Source organism: Hyperoodon ampullatus (genome assembly GCF_949752795.1).
Source record: "Hyperoodon ampullatus genome assembly, chromosome: 7".
NCBI lineage: Eukaryota > Metazoa > Chordata > Mammalia > Artiodactyla > Ziphiidae > Hyperoodon > Hyperoodon ampullatus.
In genome coordinates, this window is record NC_136920.1 from 107,855,826 (window position 1) to 107,883,730 (window position 27,905).

Here is a 27,905-nt window from a genome sequence, read left to right on the forward strand (position 1 = left end):
TGAACTCTAGGGTAGGAACTGATGCTTCAGTCCACCTACCAGCAGAATTTCTTTTTCCTCATGGAAACCTGTATTGCTGTTAAAGGCCTTTCAACTGACTGGTTAATCCTTCATTTACTAAATATCAACTGATTGAGGATATTAAGCACCATCTACAAAATATCTACATAATGCCTAGATTAGCGTTTGATTGCAGAGATGACTACTATAGTATAGACTTGTTTAAAAAATAAAACTAACCATTACAGGGCCTGAATTAAGCTGGAAGTAATGGAAAGGGAACATAAAGGATCAACTGTGAGGGAAAACAACTAATTAGATAAAAGAAGCAAAGGTGATGGAGTACTCAAGGATAACTTGGAAGGTTTTATTTTGGGTAACTAGGAAAATGATGTACATGTAACGAAACTATAGGGAACTGATTTGGAGAAAAGACTAGTTAATCCAGTTTTAGATATTGATGGATGCAAGTTAAATGGCCCAATAATTGGAGGTTATTTGCTCAACCAACATAATTTAATTGAATTGCTGAAAGGATGGCTACATATCTCCACTTCCCTGCCCTGGAAAGAGCTGAATAGACTATTAGTGCACACTTGACCCAATCCAAAGGGCAAGCCTAAACACATTTAAATACCATGCACATAAGCTAGTCAGATGGTCATGGGTTTTACAACAAGCATAGTTCTAGAGTTAGAAGTCATAGAGTTGCAAGTGTATTCAGTATAGCCCAGCCCAGAGAAGAAAGAATCACAGAAAAGCATAGATGAGAGAGAATAGGCAACCCTTAAAGATGGAGGATATGACTTTAGTTCTTGTCTTCCTAAACACTGTTTTCATGGTACCTGGCTTTACTTCATTTTAAACTTTTACTTCATTTATTATACTTTTTCTAAGTTTTATTATTATTCAATTCACATTTTCTAAATATATTTGAGTTAGATTGAGTGGATTTCTGTTCTTGCAACCAGGAATAAAAACTACTGGGAAGAAATCTAGTTAGAAATATCAACACTATTTATTTTCAAACATTCTACTACCTCAATAATTAGTGTGTTTGCTAGTGGTAAAAAGGAGAAAGAGAGAATTTTAAAACCTAGGACCAATATGAGTGTGATATAAGTGAACTGGAAAATAATGGCCTCTATTAATAGTTGTATTTGGTATAACATGGCACTTGCAGGATTGAAACTAAATGTTTATGAATGTTTATGATATGTTCTGATGCCTTCACTGCAACAATTATTCAACAACATCTGTAGTTATAATCCATTGACCCTACCATATTTTCACTGCTCATGTGCTCAGTTCCCACCTTATCCAGCTTAAGTTCCTTGATTCATTATAATCTTCACTTTCTTATGTAAGTAAAGTCCCTAACTCTCATGTCATTTTTTGCTTTGCTATTCTCATCTGGTAAAATCCCAACCACAGTTAGTTCCAGTTCTCTGACTACTTCATATGTCCCCATCCAGAACATCATTGGAAAAATACTTCAACAATGTTTTTGGTCAAAAATTGAAATTTACAATCACTAACCTCAAATGGGCCCTTCATGTTAATCAACAATCATGCTACTTTTGCTTAATTCAGTCACATCTGCTTTTCTATGCAACAATTTTATACTTTCTCCTACTCTTATTAAAACTCTAACACTCCCTTCTTCCCCTTTCATTCCTTTTCTTATGGTGATGATCATGCTTCTTAGTTTACTAAAAGTATAGAACTACATAAAGCCATTAACATATCTTTGTTGACCACTGGTTAGATAGTATGCCTTTCCCAGAAAACCTCTGTTATCACTTCTATATCACTTCAGTTCAAATTTCCCCCTTTTGCTATTAATTCCTATCAGCAAGAGCTGTGATTGGAGAGAGGGAGAATAAAAATTGACCCTTAATGGATGTGGGGTTCTTTTTGGGGTGATGAACATGTTCTATGATGATGGTTATACAAGTTGGTACTTATACTAAAAACCAATACATTTTACACTCTAAACAGGTAAACTTTTGGCATATAAATTATATCTCAATAAAGCTGTTTTTTAAAGAATATATAAAGGAATATCTTTATGACCTTGTGGTTTGCTAAGATATCTTTGACAGTAACACAAACACACACACACACAAGTGTATAACCATTGAAAATTGATAAGCTGGTCTCTTTCAAAATGAACATTTTCTGCTCATCAAAAGTCATCATCAAAAAATAGACAAGCTATAACATAGGTTAAAATATTCACAATAAAAATGTTTGACAAGACACATATGAAGATGTGAAAAGCTCCTAAACCCAATATTAAAAATCAAATAACCCAATTAAAAAGTGAACAAAAGACTTGGATATTTCACAAAGGAGGATATACAACTGTACAGTAAGAAAATTAAAATGTGCTCCAACTGTCATTAGAGAAAGAAAATTATTTGATACCACTCTACTAACTAACATAGTAAAAATATGAAGAAGAAATGAAAACATGAATATTAGTGAGGATATGAGGCAGCCAGAACTTTCATTCATTGACAATGGAAATATGAAATGGAACCAAGTTAGAAAATCATTTGATTGTTTCTTATAAAGTTCAGTATCACCTTCCTATGACTCAATAATTCCATTTCCTATTTCTTTTTACAAGAGAAATGGAAACATATATCCACAAAAAAATAGTACAAGAATGTTCAAAGCCCCAAGTATTTCCAAAAAACTGGAAACATTCCAGTTGTCTATAAATAGATGAGTAATTTAAAATGTATATTTATACAATGTAACACTACTCTGCAATTAAAATTAGTTAGCAACTGATATATTCAACAAAATGGATTAAATAAAAACAGTACCTAAAACAAAAGAAGTCTTATACAAAAGAGTACATCCACATGATTTGATTTATTTAAACTTCAAGAAAAGGCAAAACAAATTTGTGATGATAAAAATCAAATCTGATGCCTCTTGTTATAGGGGCATTGACTGGAAAGGGATATGAAGACATTTTCTGGGATGGTGAAAAAGTTCTAAATCTTGATTGCAGTATTTGTTACACAAGTTTATGTATTTGTCCAAATATACTAAACTATTAAGGATGATCTATGCATTTCTCTACATGGAAATTATACATCATAAAAATAAAAATAAATAAAAAGTTAACATACCTCATTTAGCTTAGTTAGCAGATGGCAGTCAGTGAGGAAGCTGTTATCAAACACTGGAAAGATGACAATGTATATTATTGTAAAAGATAAATATTTTGTAAAATAGTTTCCTTTGAAAATCTGGATCACTGCAGAGGAAAAGGGCTACACAGCCAAGTATCAGTTATGTGTGCTGAGTATCAGTATGTTTTTAAAGTGATTCTTACAGCAAAGTGTTACAATAAAAAAGAGATGAGCCTCAGGAAGAATTGGCTAGTTTGAGAGCAGAAATGAATTCAAACCAGAAGAAATAAAAAATTCTGAGACTTGCAGATTGAAAAAGTCAACTGCTTCTACATCCCCAACTGGGAAAGGCCGACAAAGACATTTTAGTTGAACAAAGGACTTAGCTGTACACAGAGGTTTAAGAATGGGGAGGACTGATTAACAGGGTTCAAACCATATGTCATTAATTTCAGAGGGAAAGAAAGAAAATCAAGGAGGTAAGACTCAAATAAATAAATCATGCTAGATAATTACATCTAGCAGAGAACTTGAGTATAGTTACAGATATGTGGTACTGACTGAGGTGATAAGATTAATTTATTCAAGAACTGTATTTCCAAATAAATCATAAGCTTGGCCTAAAAATACTTGTACTTATAGGATGTGGCTACAGAATACGAATTCTCCAAGGAGGACTACTCCCTAATGCCCATTACAAATGTTGCCATAGACTACAGAAAAAAGAAGTGGACAAAAGATTTGTTCCCAGAGAAGAAAGTCTACTTAACTAACTTTCTCTATTACCAGGACAGAGAGTTGTTATAAAGTCAGTCCCGTAGGATTTTGTCATTGCTATGACTTTCCCATCCTTCTCTTCCCCAAATGAGACTTTCATTGAAGTTTGCAGCCCATCCCTGCTTCAGGGCAGGGCAGATCACCTGTCGTTTGTCCACTGATTGTTAGAGTAGGATGTCATATCAGATGAAGAGGACTGTACAGCACCCAAATATCCCTCCTGGACTTTGAGATGGATACATTTCCTGGGTTAGGGAGTGTGTATTTAATGAGGCTTGGGAGGCAAGTCATGCAGGGATTTATAGGCTGACTCAGTGAATTTAACTTAAAAACAATGGTCAGTCATTGAAGGATTTTAGCTTACATGACATGACCTGATGCGTGTCTTGAGAATGCCTCTCTAGCTGTATGTAGTATGAGTGGATTGGAAGTGGATCCAAGTGAAAAATAAGCAGTAAATTAGGTTCTACAGCAATCAAGATAAGAGATTATGACAGCTCGTAGTAGGCTTGTGGCAGAGGAGATTTAGGAGCATGGACCAATATGAGAAATAATTAAAAGGTAAAGTTAACTGAAATTGGTGATGCATTAGAAAGAGTAGGTGAAAGAAGGGGGATAGCAAGAGGGTCTTTTTACATTTTGACCTAAAAATGTAGTTGGATGATGGTGTTATTTGCTGAGTAAGCAACTAAAAACTAACCAGGTTTGGAAGAAATAGACTGAAATTGGACCAGTTGGATAAGAGGTGTTTACAGTCACCTGGAGACATCTAATGTCTTAAATTCAGAAGCGATGTCTCCCTTAAATATTCTTCTAGGAATAAGTAAGATATAAAAAATGACTGAGGATTTTGACTTAAATTAGCCTAGGAAGAAACTATAGAATAAAAACAGAAGAAAGCCTAGGTCAATGGAAGGGGCAGCTCCGTGAAATAATTATGTCTAATACAAGTTTTGTAGCACTTAGATTAAGTTCAAATTAAATCCCAAATATATATCATATTCTACAACTCTGAAAGGAATATGCTGCAGTGGCAAGAATTTGAGCTCTTGAGTCAAAATATTATTTTGTCACTTAATATCTGTTGACCTTGGGCTAATTATTTAACAAGTTTGGGCTTCAGCTTATCCATGGGAAAAGTAAGGATAAGATTGACTTGAAGAACTACTGTGGAGGATTATAACTTATTTTAAACTGTGAAACATTTGATATGTATCAGGAGTTCAAAACAAAAGTAGCTCCTAAATTATCAATTCTGTGACCTTAGAAATACTGGGACAAAATAAGTACCTGTGTAAAATTTTAAATGTGAATTCTTTTAAAAAATAAATGTACTAGTAATTATTATGTGCCAGAGTTACCTTCAAAACTAATATTACATGTTCATTGTTTATAATCACCATAGATTTAAAGGATACTTTAAAATTTAATTGAACTAAAGGGTATTTTTTTTACATCTTTATTAGAGTATAATTGCTTTACAATGGTGTGTGAGTTTCTGCTTTATAACAAAGTGAATCAGTTATAAATATACATATGTCCCCATATCTCTTCCCTCTTGCATCTCCCTCCCTCCCCCCCCCCTCTAGATGGTCAAAAAGCACCGAGCTGATTTCCCGTTGCTATGCGGCTACTTCCCACTAGCTATGTATTTTACATTTAGTAGTGTATATATGTCCATGCCACTCTCTCACTTTGTGCCAGCTTATCCTTCACCCTCCCCGTATCATCAAGTCCATTCTCTAGTAGGTTTACATCTTTATTCCTGTCTTGCCTCTAGTCTTTTCTGACCATTTTTTTCTTTTTCTTTTATTTTTTTTTAGATTCCATATATATGTGTTGGCATACTGTAATTGTTTTTCTCTTTCTGACTTACTTCAGTCTGTACGACATTCTCTAGGTTCAAGCACCTCACAACAAATAACTCAGTTTCATTCCTTTTTATGGCTGAGTAATATTCCATTATATATATGTGCCACATCTTCTTTATCCATTCATCTGTTGATGGACACTTAGGTTGCTTCCATGTCCTGGCTGTTGTAAATAGAGCTGTAATGAACATTTTGGTACATGACTCTTGTTGAATTATGGTTTTCTCAAGGTATATGCCCAGAAGTGAGATTGCTGGGTCATATGGTAGTTCTATTTTTAGTTTTTTAAGGAAACTCCATACTGTTCTCCATAGTGGCTGTATCTACATCCCCACTAACAGTGAAAGAGGGTTCCCTTTTCTCCACACCCTCTCCAGCATTTATTGTTTACAGATTTTTTGATGATGGCCATTCTGACCAGAGTGAGATGATATCTCATTGTAGTTTAGAGTTACATTTCTCTAATGATTAATGATGTTGAGCATTCTTTCATGTGTTTGTTGGCAATCTGTATATCTTCTTTGGAGAAATGTCTATTTAGGTTTTCTGCCCATTTTTGGATTGGGTTGTTTGTTTTTTTGATATTGAGCTGCATGAGTTGCTTGTAGTTTTGGAGATTAATCCTTTGTCAGTTGCTTCATCTGCAAACATTTTCTCCCATTCTGAGGGTTGTCTTTTTGTCTTCTTTATGATTTCCTTTTAAGTTTCATTAGGTATCAATTGTTTATTTTTGTTTTTATCTCCATTTCTCTAAGAGGTGGGTCAAAAAGGAACTTGCTGTGATTTATGTCATAGAGTGTTCTGCCTATGTTTTCCTCTAAGAGTTTGATGGCTTCTGGCCTTACATTTGGGTCTTTAATCCATTTTGTATTTATTTTTGTGTACGGTGTTAGGGAGTATCCTAATTTCATTCTTTTACATGTAGCTGTCTAGTTTTCCTAGAACCACTTATTGAAGAGACTGTCTTTTCTCCATTGTGTATTCTTGCCTCCTTTATCAAAGATAAGGTAACCATGTCTCTGTGGGTTTATCTCTGGGCTTTCTATCCTGTCCCATTGATCTGTATTTCTGTTTTTGTGCCTGTACCATACTGCCTTGATTACTGTAGCTTTGTAGTATAGTGTGAAGTCAGGGAGCCTGATTCCTCCAGCTCCGTTTTTCATTCTCAAGATTGCTTTGGCTATTCGGGGTCTTTTGTATTGCCACACAAATTGTGACATATTTTGTTCTAGTTCTCAGAAAAATGCCATTGTTAGTTTCATAGGGATTGCATTGAATTTGTAGATTGTTTTGGGTAGTATAGTCATCTTCACAATGTTGAGTCTTCTAATCCAAAACAGGGTATATCTTTCCATTTATTTGTATCATCTTTAAATTCTTTCATCAGTGTCTTATAATTTTCTGCATACAGGTCTTTTGTCTCCTTAGGTAGGTTTATTCCTAGGTATTTTATTCTTTTTGTTGCAATGGTAAATGTGAGTGTTTCCTTAATTTCACTTTCAGAATTTTCATCAATACTGTATAGGAATGCAAAAGATTTCTCTGCATTATTTTTGTGTCCTGCTACTTTACCAGATTCAATGATTAGCTCTAGTAGTTTTCTGGTAGCATCTTTAGGACTCTCTATGTATAGTATCATCTCATCTGCAAACAGTGACAGCTTTACTTCTTCTTTTTCTATTTGGATTACATTTATTTCTTTTTCTTGTCTAACTGCTGTGGCTAAAACTTCCAAAACTATTTTGAGTAATAGTAGTGACAGCGGGCAATCTTGTCTTGATCTTGATCTTAGTGGAAATCGTTTCAGTTTTTCACCATTGAGGACGATGTTGGCTGTGGGTTTGTCATATATGGCCTTTATATGTTGAGGAGAGTTACCTCTATGCCTACCATCTGGAGGTTTTTTTTAGAATTGGTGTTGAATTTTGTCGAAAACTTTCTCTGCATCTATTGAGATGATCATATGGTTTTTCTCCTTCAGTTTGTTAATATGGTGTATCACGTTGATTGATTTGCGTATATTGAAGAATCCTTTCATTCCTGGGTTAAACCCAACTTGATCATAGTGTATGATCCTTTTAATGCACTGTTGGATTCTGTTTGCTAGTATTTTCTTGAGGATTTATGCATCTATGTTCATCAGTGATATTGGCCTGTAATTTTCTTTCTTTGTGGCATCTTTGTCTGGTTTTGGTATCAGGGTGATGTTGGTCTCCTAGAATGAGTTTGGGAGTGTTCCTCCCTCTGCTATATTTTGGAAGAGTTTGAGAAGGATAGGTGTTAGCTCTTTGCTAAATGTTTGATAGAATTCGCCTGGGAAGCCATCTGGTCCTGGACTTTCGTTTGTTGGAAGATTTTAATCACAGTTTCAATTTCGGTGCTTGTTACTGATCTGTTCATATTTTCTATTTCTTCCTGGTTCAGTCTCAGAAGGTTGTGCATTTCTAAGAATTTGTCCATTTCTTCCAGGTTGTCCATTTTATTGGCATATTGTTTCTTGTAGTAATCTCTCATGAGTCTTTGTATTTCTGCAGTGTCAGTTGTTACTTCTCCTTTTTCATTTCTAATTCTATTGATTTGAGTTTTCTCCCTTTTTTTCTGATGAGTGTGGCTAATGATTTATCAATTTTGTTTATCTTCTCCGAGAACAAACTTTTAGTATTATTGATCTTAGCTTTAGTTTCCTTCATTTCTTTTTCATTTATTTCTGATCTGATCTTTATTATTTCTTCCCTTTGTTAACTTTGCAGTTTTTTTGTTCTTCTTTCTCTAATTCCTTAAGGTGTAAGATTAGGTTGTTTATTTGAGATGTTTCTTGTTTCTTAAGATAGGATTGTAATGCTCTATACTTCCCTCTTAGAACTGCTTTTGTTTCATCCCATAGGTTTTGTGTTTTCATTGTCATTTGTTTCTAGGTATTTTTTGATTTCCTCTTTGATTTTTTCAGTGATCTCCTGGTTATTGAGTAGTGTGTTGTTTAGCCTCCATGTGTTTGTATTTCTTACAGATTTTTTTCCCATAATTGATATCTAGTTTCATTGCATTGTGGTCAGAAGGATACTTGGTACAATTTCTATTTTCTTAAATTTACCAAGGCTTGATTTGTGATCCAAGATATGATCTATCCTGGAGAATGTTCCATTACCACTTGAGAAGAATGTGTATTCTGTTGTTTTGGATGGGATGTCCTATAAATATCAATGAAGCCCATCATGTTTAATGTATCATTTAAAGCTTGTGTGTCTTTATTTATTTTCCTGTTGGATGATCTCTGCATTGGTGAAAGTGGGATGTTAAAGTACCCTACTATGATTGTGTTACTGTTGATTTCCCTTTTTATGGCTGTTAGTATTTTCCTTATGTATTGAGGTGCTCTTATGTTTGGTGAATAAATATTTACAATTGTTATATCTTCTTCTTGGATTGTTCCCTTGATCATTATGTAGTGTCCTTCTTTGTCTCTTTTAATTGTCTTTGTTTTAAACTCTATTTTGTCTGATATGAGAATTGTTACTCCAGCTTTCTTTTCATTTCCATTTGCAAGGAATATCTTTTTCCATCCTCTCACTTTCAGTCTGTATGTGTCTCTAGGTCTGAAGTGGGTCTCTTGTAGACAGCATATATATGGGTCTTGTTTTTGTATCCATTCAGCCAGTCTATGTCTTTTGGTGGGAGCATTTAGTCCATTTACATTTAAGGTAATTATCGATATGTATGCTCCTGTTACCATTTTCTTAATTGTTTTGTGTTTATTATAGTAGATCTTTTCCTTCCCTTGTGTTTCCTGCCTAGAGAAGTTCCTTTAGCATGTGTTGTAAAGTTGGTTTGGTGGTGCTGAATTCTCTCAGATTTTTCTTGTCTGTAATCTTTTCATTTCTACCTCAAATCTGAATGAGAGCCTTGCTGGGTAGAGTAATCTTGGTTGTAGGTTTTTCTCCTTCATCGCCTTAAATATGTCCTGCCACTCCCTTCTGGCTTGCAGAGTGTCTGCTGAAAGATCAGTTGTTAACATTATGGAGATTCCTTTCTGTGTTATTTGTTGCTATTCCCTTGCTGCTTTTAATATTTTTTTTTGTATTTAATGTTTGATAGTTTGATTAATGTGTGTCTTGGTGTGTTTCTCCTTGGATTTATCCTGTATGGGGCTCTCTGTGCTTCCTGGACTTCATTGACTATTTCCTTTCCCATATTAGGGAAGTTTTCAACTATAATCTCTTCAAATATTTTCTCAGTCCCTTTCTTTTTCTCTTCTTCCTTTGGGACCCCTATATGCGAATAATGTTGTCCCAGCAGTCTCTGAGACTGTCCTCAATTCTTTTCATTCTTTTCTCTTTATTCTGCTCTACAGTAGTTATTTCTACTATTTTATCTTCCAGGACACTTATCCATTCTTCTGCCTCAGTCATTCTGCTATTGATCCCTTCTAGAGAATTTTTAATTTCATTTATTCTGTTGTTCATCACTGTTTGTTTGTTTGCTCTTTAGTTCTTCGAGGTCCTTGTTAAACTATTCTTGTATTTTCTCCATTCTATTTCCAAGATTTTGTATCAACTTTACTATCATTATCCTGAATTCTTTTTCAGGTAGACTGACTATTTCTTCTTCATTTGTTAGGTCTGGTGGGTTTTTACCTTGCTCCTTTATCTTTTGTGTGTTTCTTTGTCTTCTCATTTTGTTTAACTTACTGTGTTTTGATCTCCTTTTCACAGGCTGCAGGTTCGTAGTTTCCATTGATTTTGGTGTCTGTCCCCAGTGGCTAAGGTTTGTTCAGTGTGTTGTGTAGGCTTCATGGTGGAGGGGACTAGTGCTCTGTTGGATGAGGCTGGATATTGTCTTTCTGTGGTCAGGTCCACATCTGGTAGTGTGCCTGTGGCCTTATTATGATTTTAGGCAGCCTCTATGCTAATGGATGGGGTTGTGTTCCTGTTTTGCTAGTTGTTTGGCATAGGGTGTCCAGCACTCGAGCTTGCTGGTCATTGAGTTGAGTTGGGTCTAGGCGTTGATAAAGAGTTCTGTGGGAGATTTTCTCCGTTTCATATTACATGGAGCTTGGAGGTCTCTTGGGGATCAGTGTCCTGAACTTGGCTCTCCCACCTCAGTGGCACAGTCCTGATGCCTGGCTGGAGAACCAAGAGCCTGTCCTCCATGCAGCTCAGAATAAAGGGAGAAAAGAAGAAAGAAAGAAAGAAAGAAAGAAAGAAAGAAAGAAAGAAAGAAAGAAGAAGATGAAATAAAATAAAGGTATTAAGATAGAAAACAATTATTAAGAAAAAACAATTTTTAAGTAAAAAAAAAAAAAAAGCAGACAAAATGAACCCTAAGACAAATGGTAAAAGCAAAGCTATATAGACAAAATCACACACAGAAGCATACACATACACACTCACAGTAAGAGAAAAAATACTATATATATATATATATATATATATATATATATATATATATATATAGTTGCTCCCAAAGTCCACCTTTACAATTTGGGATGCTTTGTTGTCTACTCAGGTATTCCACAGATGCAGGGTACATCAAGTTGATTGTGGAGCTTTAATCCTCTGCTCCTGAGGCTACTGGGAGAAATTTCCCTCTCTCTTCTTTGTTCACACAGCTCCCAGGGTTCAGCTTTGCATTTGAACCTGCCTCTGCATGTAGGTTGCCTGAAGGTGTCTCTTTATTTCTCAGACAGGACGGGGTTAAAGGAGCAGCTGATTTGCGGGCTCTGGCTCACTCAGGCCTGGGGGAGGAAGCGTTATGGATGCGGGGCTAGCCTGCGGTGGCAGAGGCCAGCGTAACCTTGCGCCAGCCTGAGGTGCACCGTTCATTCTCCCAGGGTAGTTGTCCCTGGATCATGGGACCCTGGCAGTGGTGCGCTGCACAGGCTCCTGGGAGGGGAGGTGTGGAGAATGACCTGTCCTGGCACACAGGCTTCTTGGTGGCAGGAGCAGTAGCCTTAGCGTCTCATGCCCGTCTCTGGGGTCTGCCCTGATATCTGTGGCTTACACCCATCTCTGGAGCTCCTTTAAGTGGCGCTATGAATGCCCTTTCCTCATACACCGGGAAACAAAGAGGCAAGAAAAAGTCTCTTGTCTCTTCAGCAGCTCCAGACATTTTCCTGGACTCCCTCCTGGCCTGCTGTAGCGCACTAATCCCCTTCAGACTGTGTTCATGCAGCCAACCGCAGTCCTCTCCCTGAGATCTGATCAAAGCCCAAGCCTCAGCTCCCATCCTCTGCCTGCCCTGGTGGGTGGGCAGACAAGCTTCTATAGGGCTGGTGAGTGCTGGTCGGTACTGGTCTTCTGTGCAGGAATCTCTCCACTTTTCCCTCCTCACCCCTGGTGCTGCACTCTCCTCCATGGCTCCGAAGCTTCCCCCCTCCACCACCCACAGTCTCTGCCTGCGAAGGGGCTTCCTAGTGTGTGGAAACCTTTCCTCCTTCACGGCTCCCTCCTACTGGTGCAAGTCCCATCCCTTTACTTTTGTCTCTGTTTTTTCTTTTTCTTTTTTTTTTTTTGCCCTACCCTGGTATGTGGGGAGTTTCTTGCCTTTTGGGGTGTCTGACGTCTTCTGCCGGCGTTCAGTAGGTTTTTCTGTAGGAGTTGTTCCACATGTAGATGTATTTCTGATGTATTTGTGGGGAGGAAGATGATCTCCGTACCTTTCTCTTCTGCCATCTTGAAGCTCCTCTGAAAGGGTATTATTTTTATAAGTTCAGAGATATAGAGAAAAAAGCTCATGACTTTGCTGTTGCAATAATGGAACAACTATATTATTGATATTAAGCTGACTTTTTTCAGTAGTCATCAATGTCATTTTCCTGTCACATTATTTCCAAGTAAGGGAAAATTAACAACTCGGCTGCAGTTACTCTGAAGCATTTCATTAATGTGGCTCCTCATATTTACTTGTACATTTAATCATTCTCATTTTTTCCCTTCTTGAAGAAGAGCAATTAATCTGTTGGCTGGGAAAGGACTTAGATACCAAATACACACAATGAGAAAATGTTTCTGTAGTTCCTGTTACTATCATTATTCTATTGCCATGTTAGAAAATAAACTCTCTGAGGGTGTAAAATGTCTTTTACTTTATTACAAAGTTCTCATCTCTAAAGAGATCTCTATCCCATAAAGTCCTCTACATCAGTGGATACATAATAAAAATTGCTGATTTAAACCAGGAAAGAACATATAAAAGCACTGTCTGTTAGATATTTGATCACTTTATTTTCTATTAAGCATTTTATTTATGCTACATCTATGTAGTTCTATGTATGAAATTTAATTTTGAAGAACTTCCCTGATGTAGCCTGTGATGTGCAGGGAAGAGGAATGGTCAGGTTTGAAATAGACTTAAGAAAATGTAGTGTGCTATCTATTGACAGAGAGCAATATATTTAAAATTAACAGTTGCTATGTTACCATCACAGCAGGGTCGAGTGAAAGGGAAAGCTACTGGGAGCAAAACTTCAAACTGTGGAATCAAAGGCACTAGTTAGTCTTGTCAAACAAAGAGCTACAGTCATCACTTTTTGACCAACTTGAGAAAAAAATGCAAGTAAGTCTATTGTTGCTAGCTTCTTCACAAAGATTCACTTTTTGTGCAAAGCTATAAATTCAAGCCTGTTTGTGTGCTTAGCTCAGAATTGTTTCATTAACTTTACTTTGAAATATCCAAGATTTTTCAATCTGATTCTGCTACTCAGCAATCCCCCCATTCCTAGCCTGGCCGTTAAGAGCATGGATTACATTTTTTATTTTCCAACAGGAAGAAATCATTTCCTTGTGAATTTCATCTTGTCAGAGAATAGTCACTAAATAAGTGGCATTTAGAACACTTCAGGGGTGCCAATTACCCATTTTGTATACTTTAATGGACGCATGAGTTCATAAATATTTACTTTCTCAGTTAATCTATTTTCTCCCCAGATTTCTTTACCAAAATAGGGAAGATTAAACTTATCTCCCATTTGCATTCTTGTAGAAAAATAAAAGGTTAGAATAGTCCTAGTTTTGACCTGGTGTTAATATATTTATGTTTCTTGATTCAATTTAGATTTATTAACTCTTGCTTTAAGAATTAAATATGAAGATTGGAAAGCTTTCATTTTATCCTTTGTTTTAGGTTTCTTAGGTTTTTATTGTCATTTTCTTTTCCTCCTTTCAAATTCTAAATTCTGTTTAAACTGTATTTGCTTATCTAATTTAGGCATCCACTTTTTTGTTTCTTTGTTTACTGAGGTCCTGATATTAGTATAACTGGTTAAGAGCAATTATACTATTCATTCATATTTTCCCTCTTCTGTGACATCAGTGTATCAAGGAGATTTGACTCATAAGACTGAAAACCAACCTTTCACTTCTTTGTTCTCAATGCCCTGCTCCCTTTCACCACAGGGGACTCCTCCAGTGTTCATCAAGGCTGGCTGAACCCAGCTGGCTATGCTGAGTTTTCAGAGTGACTCGGGCACTGGGGACAATCTGGCTCATTTATTAACATCTGACTTTTTGGCCCAAAGAACAACATCTCATAAACAACACATAAAAGTCTCAGTTTTTTCAGGATGTCAAGTTCTGTGAAAAACATCTTCGCGGAAAAAAATATATTCTTTTCCCTTTAGTCCTGCTGGATTTACATTTAAAACATTTCTTTTTGGAAAGAATAGCTGTGGAATTTAATTGAAAAAAACCTAATAACAAAAAACAAAACAAAAACCCCTGAAAACCCTAAATGATCCAAACGGGAGTGGAGGTAGGGCTAAGTCAGCAAATCATTCAATTTCAACATCTACTTCTCAAACCAAATATTCTAAAATGTATATGGTATAATCTATGGGTATTTAGTGAAGCTGGATTTTGGTCTCACTTAAGTCATTTTTCAAAAAAAACAAAAACAAAAAACAAACAAACAAAAAACTCAAATAGCCACTGCTTTAAACTCTTAACTTCAAGTTGGCAAGAGAGCTTTGTGTTAAAAAAAAGTCTATTGCAGCTCAAACACAAAATATTATTTCCCTAAAATTTACACATAATTACAATATCAATAAGCTAGCATTAAACAATTTAATAGCTTTCAGATCTTGCTCTAAACAAGTGACAGTTTATTTATTGTTAAAGGGATAAGACACAGGTGAAGTGAGCTGAAATTAAGATGGTATAGTGGTTCTATCCAAAACTTATCCATAGTAATTATTACTTAAAAGCTCGAAGGTTGACACAGGAAGGCAGAAGTCAAGGGCACAGGAGACCAGCACCGAGTCAGCAGCAAATAAATACAGACATGGTCACGGCAGAGTCCAGGGTCAAAACCAGAGTTAAACAGCAGATATCAAGCAAAGGACAGAAAATCCAATGGTTAAGATGGCAAGGTATAGGCTGAATGACTAAATCAATAACCAGAAAGGTAAATGGGGTAGCAGATGAGGCTCTCCTAAAAGAAAGCCAGATGGTACTTTATTCTAATAGACATAGCTCTGCCTCAGAGTTTCTATCTAAACACTGGGTTTCAGCTTTAAAGACAAATAGTTGAAACTTTAAGGCCAAATAAATATTCTCTTGAATTAATTATCCTTAAGACTCTGTAGTCACCAAGTTAATTTCCATACCTGAGTGTCCATATATTATTGGATGGTACTTAAAAAAATGTTGTTAGGTATTTATCTATCTTTTATATACTGCCACTAGAGTGGAATAGGAAGAGCATCCTTTTCTATCATGTTCATGGCTATATGCCTAGCAGATGGCTTAACACTGTCATGTAAAAGTTGCTTTATAAATATTCGGTGAATGGGTCAATCAATAGCTATTTTTCTTTTTCTTTCTTTTTTTTTTTTTTTTTTTTTTTTTTTTTGGTACGCGGGCTTCTGACTTTTGTGGCCTCTCCCATTGTGGAGCACAGGCTCCAGACACGCAGGCTCAGTGGCCATGGCTCACGGGCCCAGCCGCTCCGTGGCATGTCAGTTCCTCCCGGACCGGGGCACGAACCCGTGTCCCATGCATCGGCAGGCGGACTCTCAACCACTGTGCCACCAGGGAAGCCCAATAGCTATTTTTCTTTTACATTAATGCTTCATTCTTAAAATTATGAATTATGTCTCCTAACATTCTTTTTCCTACAGTTTCAATCTGTTTTATTACATATGAAAACTGAACATCTTTACTCTAGATAGATTAGCAGTACTCAGTAGCAACAGAAGTTAATCCCAAATTCCATTTTTCTATTGGAAATACATCCAAAATTCTAGGACCTTATAAAATGAAACTGTGGCATATGGTGTGATTGGATCAAAGAGGACAGAAGTATAAATTCATAACATCATCTCTTTAAAAAAACAAAGAAAACAATATTTTGAAAAGCAATGTTTCTTTCATAAAACATCATGAATGCTTAATATTAACAATATTTATTTGTTGTTAATGTAATTTCTAAGAATTTCTATAAATCTTGAATGCCAGTGTTTTTAGCCTATATAAACTTTGTAATTTCTAGAGGATTATATATTTTGGAAAACCTGTTGTATAATGAGCAAATAATAAATATGAAAATCTGGGATTTAGAACTTGCCATTATTTTGGTTCTATACTAGCTTATTATAAAATAGACAACTTCTTAAAGATATCCTATGATAGTTGACTATTTCCTATGTCAGGGCAGATTCCCAAACCTGGCTTCAATATTAAAGCCAAACCAGTCTAGTTTTGTGTTGTCAAAGGGTTAGATCATGTGATACAAAACATGGCATAGGAATCACTGTCTCTCCAACAAGGCCGAATGGAGGAGTTCACTTATGGGGGCGTGTGTGGGGGTGGGACTGGGCAGTCCCCATTGACAGGCTCTACCATCCAACTAAGAAAGTTTAGATGGAAATCAAAAACTCCCCAAAATACACTCCACCGTTTACTTTTGGAGTTCTATAATCAATAAGTAACTTTCCTATTTTCTTGGCAAATATAGAAATAATGGAGAGAGAGAAGCAGGAATCACACAAATGGAAATCAAAATGCCAGCTTTGTAACAGGTAAGACTGTTTGAGAAGCTTGGCTTAGTTCTATGGCAACAGTGGCTTCTTAATGCTGTACTCCAGAATTAAATTTATCCATCTAGTCATTAACCACGCTGAAATACCCCAGAGTTTCTCCAAAGGGGCTGTGCCTTTAAAACTAATGTCATGTAGAAGCAAAGCAAACGCAGTTGGCAATGGGCAAGAATAAACAATTCATTTTCTCAAATTCATCAGTCACCTAAATCTACCTCCATCCCAGGGAGTAGAGACAAAAAGGCATAGGGAGGCAGGTCAGGATTACCCTAGAGAGTCCTTCCTCATGAGAGGCCAAGGGGTTGGAACTAAGAGTCACTCTCTAACACCATTATTTTTTGGTTTCCCACACTGGTTTTCTGTCCTAATAGGTAGCTATATATTGTCACAGATTAATTCTTCCTTTTTTGCTCCTTTACTTTTTTCTTAGTTTTCTTTCCCATCTCTTTCATTTCATGTTTTCTTAGTTTTACAATATAAACTGTATTATTAAATAACTATTCAAAAATAAATCTGCTCTGTACAGAAATGCATTAGGGTACTTGAAAGAATGGGAAATCCCCAACACAAATGTCTCAATCAAAACAAAATTGGAAGAAAGCAAAATCACCTATAGTTTAGTAAAAGCAGAGAGGTTTCATTAAATGTTAACATGAACTGAATTGTCATGGAGGGCAGAAGTATATGAAGAGCCACAGAGAGGTTACCGGGCAAACAAATGCTGAGTAAACACTCAGAGAAAGATCTTGTCCATAAACACCTGTCTTGGTATTACAGCCAGGAATATAAAAAATGTATGGTGAAGGGTAATGAGGATCTTTTATGCTTAACTATAATGGGATATTTCATAAATGTAGTTCTTCATTTTTAAGACAGAGTATCTTCAAATAGTATAAAGCATTAGACATAGAAAACTTGTAGCTTTGTAACATTTTATTAGCAAAGATTTCAAATTATAAGAAATCATTTAAAAAGTCAGAGCAATATTAAAATATCAAGAAAAAATATAACCTACTTTAAAATAACATCTCATCACCTACACATTTCTTACAAAATATAATTTTAAGGAATCGTGAAAATTTATGCTCCTTTGTATACATTTTATGTAAAAAATAAATTTGCTTACTGACCATAAAACATACTTACATTTGAAGACTGAGCCATCAGACAATAAACAACATCTATGCTACTCCAGCTGTGCTACATATCAAGTTGTGCACTACAAGAAGAAATGACTTCAAAAATTCTTCACCTGAATTCAGAAGTAGCAGGAGACTTTTCTATTGTTTGATGTAAGCATAAAAATCCAATCTCCCTTTTTTATTCTAGACATGAAGAGCAGATGTATAAAGCTGGTCAGCTGTCAAACTGGGCAGTAGCTCAGGCTGCAGATGAACCAGCTAAGGGTTAAGGACTTCTGCAAGTCATATACAGCCAGTGATCTGGACCTCAAGTCCTTGAAATGAAGCTTACACAATTTCAGTTCTGACTAAATTGGAGAAAGCCAAAAACACAAAAAATAGGAATATAGCAAGAGAAAACAGAAACGGTCAAGGCAGGCAGTTGTCTGTAGATGTAAAATATCCCAAGCAAACTAAAATTCCAAGTGTGACTGACTCTAAGTCTAGATTATTTTTGCTTTGATTATTTTAATATATTTTGTCAAGCACAGGAGCCCATGACTCATAAATAGCTATGGGAAATAGTTATAGGTAAAGGAAAAGTCAGAAATCACAAAGAAACTGTCAGCCAAGCTCTTTCTTTAAACAGCCAACAGACACACAGGCACACATGTGACCTACAGCTCCATTTTTTCAGAAATCAATGAAATATTCAATTTTAATATCTCTCCTCCTTTTTTCAATGTGTTTCACTGACTTCATGGTCTCTAGATCTTCTAACTTTGATTCAGTTTTGGTGTCAGATTTGAAAATAGAATCCAGCTTCCATATATTTAGTCCTTGATTGCTATAATAGTTTGCTAAGACTACCATAACAAAGTATCACAAAATTGAGTAGCTTAAACAATAGAAATTTTTTGTCTCACAGTTCTGGAGGCTAGAAGTTTGAGATCAAGGTAAGGTGCTAACAGAGTTTGTTCCTTCTGAGAGTTGTAAGAGAGAATCAGTTCCATGCCTTCCTCTTAGCAATCTTTGGCGTTTCTTGAACTGTAGATGTAACAATTTATTTGTGATTCATGTTTACATGGAGTTCTCCTGTGTATCTGTTTCTAAATTTCACCTTTTTATAAAGACTCCAGTCCTATTGGATTAGGGGTCTAGCCCACTTCAGTATGACCTCATCTTAACTAATCTACTGCAATAACTCTATTTCCACTAAGGCCACATTCTGAGGTACTGGGAGGTACCTCAACATATTCATTTTCAAGGAACAGAAACAATCCATAACAATGCTTCTGACCATAAGGATCCCATGCAAACCTTGTGCATTAGTCTTGTTTTAGACCCACTCTTTCAAAGAGTTGACTGTGATTGGTACAGTCACTATGGAAAAGAGTATGGAGGTTCCTCAAAACATAAAATATAGAACTACCATATGGTCTAGCAATCCAACTTCTATGTATATAACTGAAGGAATTAAAACCACTATCTCAAAGATAGTGCACCCCCATGTTTGCTGTAATATTATTCACAATAGCCAGACATAGAAACAGCCTAAGAATCCACTGAAGGATGAATGTATTTTTTAAAATGTGGTATACATTTACAATGGAATATTATCTAGCCATAAAAATAAAATCTTGCTATTGTAACAACATGAATGGACCTTGGGGGCAATATGCTAAGTGAAATAAATCAGATAGAGAAAGAAAAATACTGCATGATCTCATCATATGTGGAATCTTAAAAAAAAATCTAACTCTTAAAAACAGAGTGTAGAATGGTGCTTGTCAAGGGCTATGAGGTAGGGGAAATGAGCAGATGCTGATCAGAGGGTACAAATTTCTAGTTAAAAGATGAATAAGTTCTGGGGATCTAATGTACAGCATGGTGACTATAGTAAACAATACTGTATGATATACCTGAAAGTTGTTAAGTGTTCACACATACACACACAAATGTTAACTATGTGAGGTAACAGTTGTGTTAACTAACATTTAGTGGTAATCTATTCACAATATGTACATAAATCAAAACATCAGGCTGTACACCTTAAAAATATATAAAGCTATATGTCAAATACACCTCAATAAAGCTGGAAATTTTAAAGCAAATAAACAAATCAATGATTGATTATGAAGTGGGATGGAGAACATTGAGGAACCTGTATAAGATCAATAAAAGTGATCTTAGTTGTGTTATAACCATTTAAAAGTTCATTTCTTAAAATAGTACTGCATATTAACTTTTTCCATTTTCTTACCACCTACTGACACTTTACCCACTTTTTTTCTGGCTTTATACTTTATACTTACATTCTCACAACAGTGATCATTTGAAGACTGCCTTCATGTGACTTTAAAATCTCCAAATTGGAAGCTTCATTCTTGATCTCAATTTCCTCTAACTCTCTGCAATAATTTTCATTAGAACCTCAGTCAGACTCTCTCTGCTACACGATTTTATTGCACCCAATCTCTGGTCTCTTTATGTATCTGACCACATACATTTTATTGTATTGTCTTTCTATCCATCTTTCTTCTGCTTTTAAAATACTTGTTGAATAATTGAGTGTATAGATAAATGGATGGATAGATAGATGGATAGATGAATATATTTTGTACTTAAGAGCTATGGAAAGGCAGTGTAAAGTTTTAATTAACAAAATTATATAACTAGATGTATATTTCCTTTTAATAATAAAAATTGTATGTAAGGTGAACATGATGATACATATACATAGTGAAATGAATACCATACTCAAGCTAAAATATCATGCCCTCACATAGTTAACATTTTTTGTATGTGTGATACAAGCACATGAAATCTACCCTCTTAGCTAATTTCCAGTATGCAATGCAGTATTTTTAACTAGAGTTATCATGATGTACACTGAATCTCTAGACTTATTCATCTTACATAACTTAAACTTTACACACTTTGACAAACATCACCCAATTTTTCCCACCTCCCCTCCCCTGGTAACCACCATTCTACTCTCTACTTCTAGGTATTCAACTTTTTAGATACAAAATATAAGATATGTCATACAGTTTCTTTTTTCTTTTCTTTTTGTGTTTGGCTGATTTCACTTAGCATATTTCTTGATGGTATTCCCACACTTTTTTTCTAACTGAAATTTTTCCCAACAGTTCTTTCCCAAATTTTTTTTTCAAGAACTCTCTTGTTTGAGAACTTCATTGGTACTCATTATTTAATGAGTGATAACAATACATTACCCCAGATCAAGGTCCTTTAATTTTCTATCAGCCCCAAACCCACTATTTTCATACAGGTTCTCTAAGATAGTGATCAAGTATTTCTGAAGCCCAAACTTTTCTATTTCAGTGATTTTGCTACTGCCACTCACTCTGCCTGGAATAGCTTTTGGAAATGGATTATTTACTTAGTTAATAAATTACCTTTAAATGTGTTGTCACATTTCCTGGAAAAAAATATTTTGCATATTGTCTGACAGTTTTGTTTCCCAGAAATGGAAAAGTCACTTATTTTATTCTGCAAATTTCTTAGATTACAATAATTCTTACAATTAATTAGAAGGAATAGTATTACTTCTATTTCTCAGAAGTTCTGTGGTGGTTCATTTCATACTGATCATTATATAGAAGGTTACCTGTAAAGCTTATAGAATTCTACAATTTAAAAAAGCTTCTATTTCTGAGTTATCTGGATATTGCTGTTAGAAGAACTAACGTATATTAGGTTTATTAAGTTATAAACACTGTTTATTTGAAGATGAGGGAAATGTTTAGATAACAGACATGTAAAAAGTTGGATAAGAGATCAAAATCTTTTCATTTTTTTTAAACACCTTTATTGCAGTATAATTGCTTTACCATGGTGTGTTAGTTTCAGATTTATAAAATAGTGAATCAGTTATACATAAATGTATGGCCCCATATTTCTTCCATCTTGCATCTCCCTCCCCCCCACTCTCCCTATCCCAACTCTCTAGGTGGTCACAAAGCACCGAGCTGATCTTCCTGTGCTATGTGGCTGCTTCCCACTAGCTATCCATTTTAAGTTTGGTAGTGTATATATGTCCATGCCACTCTCTCACTTTGTCCCAGCTTACCCTTCCCCCAACCCATATCCTCAAGTCAATTCTCTAGTATGTCTGTGACTTTATTCCCTCTTGCCCCTAGTTTCTCCATGATCATTTCTTACTTTTTATTTTTTTTTAGATTCCATATATACGTGTTAGCATAATGTATTTGTTTTTCTCTTTCTGACCTACTTCACTCTGTGTGACAGAAAATTGATCCATCCACCTCACTACAAATAACTCAATTTCGTTTCTTTATGTGGCTGAGTAATATTCCATTGTATATAAGTGACACACTTTCTTTATCCATTCATCTGCTGATGGACAGTTAGGGTGTTTCCATCTCTGGGCTATTGTAAATAGAGCTGCAATGAACACTGCAGTACATGACTCTTTTTGAATTATGGATTTCTCAGGGTATATGCCCAGAAGTGGGATTGCTGAGTCGTATGGTAGTTCTATTTTTAGTTTTTTGTTTTTTTTTTATTAATTAATTTATTTATTTTTGCTGTGTTGAGTCTTCGTTTCTGTGCGAGGGCTTTCTCTAGTTGTGGCAAGCGGGGGCCACTCTTCATCACGGTGCGCGGGCCTCTCACTATCGCGGCCTCTCCTATTGCGGAGCACAGGCTCCAGACGCGCAGGCTCAGTAGTTGTGGCTCATGGGCCTAGTTGCTCCGCGGCATGTGGGATCCTCCCAGACCAGGGCTCGAACCCGTGTCCCCTGCACTAGCAGGCAGATTCTGAACCACTGCGCCACCAGGGAAGCCCCTATTTTTAGTTTTTTAAGGAACCTCCATACTGTTCTCCATAGGGGCTGTATCAATTTACACTCCCACCAAGAGTGCAGGAGGGTTCTCTTTTCTCTGCACTCCTCCAGAATTTATTGTTTGTAGATATTTTGATGATGGCCATTCTGACCACTGAGAGATGATATCTCATTGTAGTTTTGATTTGCATTTCTCTAATGATAAATTATGTTGAGCATTCTTTCATATATTTGTTGGCAGTCCGTATATCTTCTTTGAAGAAATGTCTATTTATGTCTTCTGGTCATTTTTGGATTGGTTTTTTTGTTTTTTTGTTATTGGGTTGCATGTGCTGCTTCTAAGTTTGGAGATTAACCCTTTGTCAGTTGCTTCATTTGCAAATATTTTCTCATTCTGTGGGTTGTCTTTTGGTCTTGTTTATGGTTTCCTTTGCTGTGAAAAAGCTTTGAAGTTTCATTATGTCCCATTTGTTTTTATTTCCATTTCTTTAGGAAGTGGGTCAAAAAGGATCTTGCTGTGATTTATGTCATAGGGTGTTCTGCCTATGTTTTCCTCTGAGAGTTTGATAGTTTGTGGCGTTACATTTAGGTCTTTAATCCATTTTCAGCTTATTTTTCTGTATGGTGTTAGGGAGTGATCTAATCTCAAGCTTTGAAATGTACCTGTCCAGTTTTCCCAGCAGCACTTATTGAAGAGGCTGTCCTTTCTCCACTTTACATCCCTGCCTCCTTTATGAAAGATAAGGTGACCATATGTGCGTGGGTTTATCTCTGGGTTTTCTATCCTGTTCCATTGATCTATATTTCTGTTTTTGTTCCAGTACCATACTGTCTTGATTACTCTAGATTTGTAGTATAGTCTGAAGTCAGGAAGCCTGATTCCTCCAACTCTGTTATTCGTTCTCAAGATTGCTTTGTCTATTTGGGGTCTTTTGTGTTTCCATACAAATTGTGAGATTTTTGTTCTAGTTCTGTGAAAAATGCCAGTGGTAGTTTGACAGGGGTTGCATTGAATCTGTAATTGCTTCGGGTAGTAGAGTCATTTTCACAGTGTTGATTCTTCCAACCCAAGAACATGGAATATCTCTCTATCTATTTGTATCATCTTTAATTTCTTTCATCAGTGTCTTATAATTTTCTGCATACAGGTCTTTTGTCTCCTTAGGTAGGTTTATTCCTAGATATTTTATTCTTTTTGTTGCAATGGTAAATGGGAGTGATTTCTTGTTTTCAATTTCAGATTTTTCATCATTAGTGTATAGGAATGCCAGAGATTTCTGTGCATTAATTTTGTATCCTGCTACTTTACCAAATTCATTGTTTAGCTCTAGTAGTTTTCTGGTAGCATCTTTAGGATTCTCTATGTATACTATCATGTCATCTGCAAACAGTGACAGCTTTACTTCTTCTTTTCCAATTTGGATTCATTTTATTTCCTTTTCCTCTCTGATTGCTGTGGCTTAAACTTCCAAAATTATGTTGAATAAGAGTGGTGAGAGTGGGCAACCTTGTCTTGTTCCTGATCTTAGTGGAAATGGTTTCAGTTTTTCACCTTTGAGGACGATGTTGGATGTGGAATTTTCCTATGTGACCTTTATTATGTTGAGGAAAGTTCCCTCTATGCCTACTTTCAGAGGGTTTTTATCATAAATGGGTGTTGAATTTTGTTGAAAGATTTCTCTGCATCTATTGAGATGACTGTATGGTTTTTCTCCTTCAATTTTTTAATATGGTGTATCACATTGATTGATTTGCATATATTGAAGAATCCTTGCATTCCTGGAATAAACCCCACTTGATCATGGTGTATGATCCTTTTAATGTGCTGTTGGATTCTGTATGCTAGTATTTTGTTGAGGATTTTTGCATCTATGTTCATCAGTGATATTGGCCTGTAGTTTTCTTTCTTTGTGACATCTTTGTCTGGTTTTGGTATCAGGGTGATGTTGGCCTCATAGAATGAGTTTGGGAGTGTTCCTCCCTCTGCTATATTTTCGAAGAGTTTGAGAAGGATAGGTGTTAGCTCTTCTCTAAATGTTTGATAGAATTTGCCTGTGAAGGCATCTGGTCCTGGGCTTTCGTTTGTTGGAAGATTTTTAATCACAGTTTCAATTTCAGTGTTTGTGATTGGTCTGTTCATATTTTCTATTTCTTCCTGATTCAGTCTTGGCACATTGTGCATTTCTACGAATTTGTTCATTTCTTCCAGGTTATCCATTTTTTTTTTGCATAGATTTGCTTGTAGTATTATCTCATGATCTTTTGTATTTCTGCAGTGTCAGTTGTTACTTCTCCTTTTTCATTTCTAATTCTATTGATTTGGTCTTCTCCCTTTTTTTCTTGATGTGTCTGGCTAATGGTTTATCAATTTTGTTTATGTTCCCAAAGGACTAGCTTTTAGTTTTATTGATCTTTGCTATCGTTTCCTTCATTTCTTTTCCATTTATTTCTGGTCTGGTATTTATGATTTCTTTCCTTCTGCTAACTATGGGGTTTTTTGTTCTTCTTACTGTAATTGCTTTAGGTGTAAGGATAGGTTGTTTATTTGAGATGTTTCCTGTTTCTTGAGGTAGGATTGTAATACTATAAACTTCCCTGTTAGAACTGTTTTTTCTGTATCCCTTAGGTTTTGGGTCATCATGTTTTCATTGTCATTTGTATCTAAGTATTTTTTAATTTACTTTTGATTTCTTCAGTGATCTCTTGGTTATTTAGTATTGTCTTCTTTATCCTCCATGTGTTTGTATGTTTTACAGATTTGTTTTCCTGTAATTGTTATGTAGTCTCATAGTGTTGTGGTTGGAAAAGATACTTCATACAATTTCAATTTTTGTATGTTTACCAAGTCTTGATTTGTGACCTAAGATACGATCTATCCTGGAGAATGTTCCATGAGCACCTGAGAAGAAAGTATATTCTTTTTTATTGGATGGAATGTTCTATAAATATCAATTAAGTTCCTCTTGTTTAATGTGCTATTTAAAGCTTGTGTTTACTTATTTATTTTCATTTTTAATGATCTGTCCATTGGTGAAAGTGAGGCATTAAATTCCCCTACTATGTTTGTGTTACTGTCAATTTCCCCTTTTATTGCTGTTAGCATTTGCCTTATGTATTGAGGTGCTCCTATGTTGGGTCAGAATTGTTCAATTGTTACATATTCCTCTTGGATTGATCCATTGATCATTATGTAGTGTCCTTCTTTTTCTCTTGTAATAGTTTTTATTTTGAAGTCTATTTTTTCTGATAGGGGAATTGCTACCCCAGCTTTCTTTTGATTTCCATTTGCATGAAATATATTTTTCCATCTCCTCACTTTCAGTCCGTATGTGTCCCTAGATCTGAAGTGGGTCATTTGTAGACAGCATATATATGGTTCTTGTTTTTGTATTCATTTATCCAGTCTATGTCTGTTGGTTAGAGCACTTAATCTATTTACATTTAAGGTAGTTGTCAATATGTATGTTCCTTTTACCATTTTCTTAATTGTTTTGGGTTTGGTATTGTAGGTCTTTTCCTTCTCTTCTGTTTCCTGCCTAGGGAAATTCCTTTAGCAATTGTTGTAAAGCTGATTTGGTGGTGCTGAATTCTGTTAGCTTTTGCTTGTCTCTAATGCTTTTAATTTCTCCATCGAATCTGAATGTGATCCTTGCTGGATAGAGTAATCTTGGTTGTAAGTTTTTCCCTTTCATCACTTTAAATATGTCCTGCCACTCCTTTCTGGCTTGCAGAGTTTCTGCTGAAAGTTCAGCTGTTAACCTTAAGGGGATTCCCTTATGTGTTATTTGTTGTTTTTCCCTTGTTGCTTTTAATATTTTTTCCTTGTATTTAATTTTTGTTAGTTTGACTAACCTGTGTCTTTGTGTGTTTCTCCTTGGATTTATCCTGTATTGGAATCTCTGCACTTCTTGAAGTTGATTGACTATTTTCTTTCCAAATTAGGGAAGTTTTCAACTATAATCTCTTTAAATATTTTCTCAGTCCCTTTCGTTTTCTCTTCTTCTTCTGAGACCCCTATAATTCAAATGTTGGTGCATTTAAGGTTGTTCCAAGGTCTCTGAAACTTTCCTCAATTCTTTTCATTCTATTTTCTTTAATCTGCTCTGCAGTAGTTATTTCCACTATTTTATCTTCCAGCTCAGTTATCCGTTTTTCTGCCTCAGTTATTCTGCTATTCATTCCTTGTAGGGTATTTTTAATTTCATTTATTGTGCTGTTCATCATTGTTTCTTTGCTCATTAGATTTTCTAGGTCCTTGTTAATAGTTTCTTGTATTTTCCCCATTCTATTTCCAAGATTTTGTATCATCTTTACTATCATTACTCTGAATTCTTTTTCAGGTTGACTGACTATTTCCCCTTCTTCTTTTTTTTTTTTTTTTGTTGGTCCTTGGGTTTTTACCTTACTCCTTCATCTGCTGTGTTTTTCTCTGTCATCTCATTTTGCTTAACTTACTGTGTTTGGGATACCCTTTTCCTAGACTGCAGGTTCTTAGTTTCCATTTTTTTTTGGTGTCTGCCCCCAGTGGCTAAATTTTGCTCAGTGGGTTGTGTAGGCTTCCTAGTGGAGGGGACTGGTACATGTGTTCTGCTGGATGAGGCTGGATCTTGTCTTTCTGGTGGGCAGAGCTGCATCCAGTGGTGTGTTTTGGGATGCCTGTTACGTTATTATGATTTCAGGCACCCTCTTTGCAATGGGTGGGTTTTTGTTCCTGTCTTGCTATTTGTTGGCATAGGGTGTCCATCAATGTAGCTTTCTGGTCGTTTAGTGGAGCTGGATCTTATCATTGTGATGGAGGTATCTGGGAGAGCTTTCACTCTTTGATATTACGTGGAGCCAGGAGGTCTCTGTTGGACCTATGTCCTGACCTCTACTCTCCCATTTCAGAGGCACAGGCCTGACACCCGGCTGGAACACCAAGATGCTGTCGGCCAACTGGCTCAGAAGAAAAGGGAGAAAAAAGAAAAAAAGATTAAAATAAAATAAAATAAAAAATTAAAATAAAAAATAATTATTAATAATAAAAAAATTAAAACATAATAAGAAAAAGAAACAAAGAAGAGAGCAACCAAACCAAAAAACAAATCCACCAATGATAACCAGCAGTGAAATCTATACTAGAA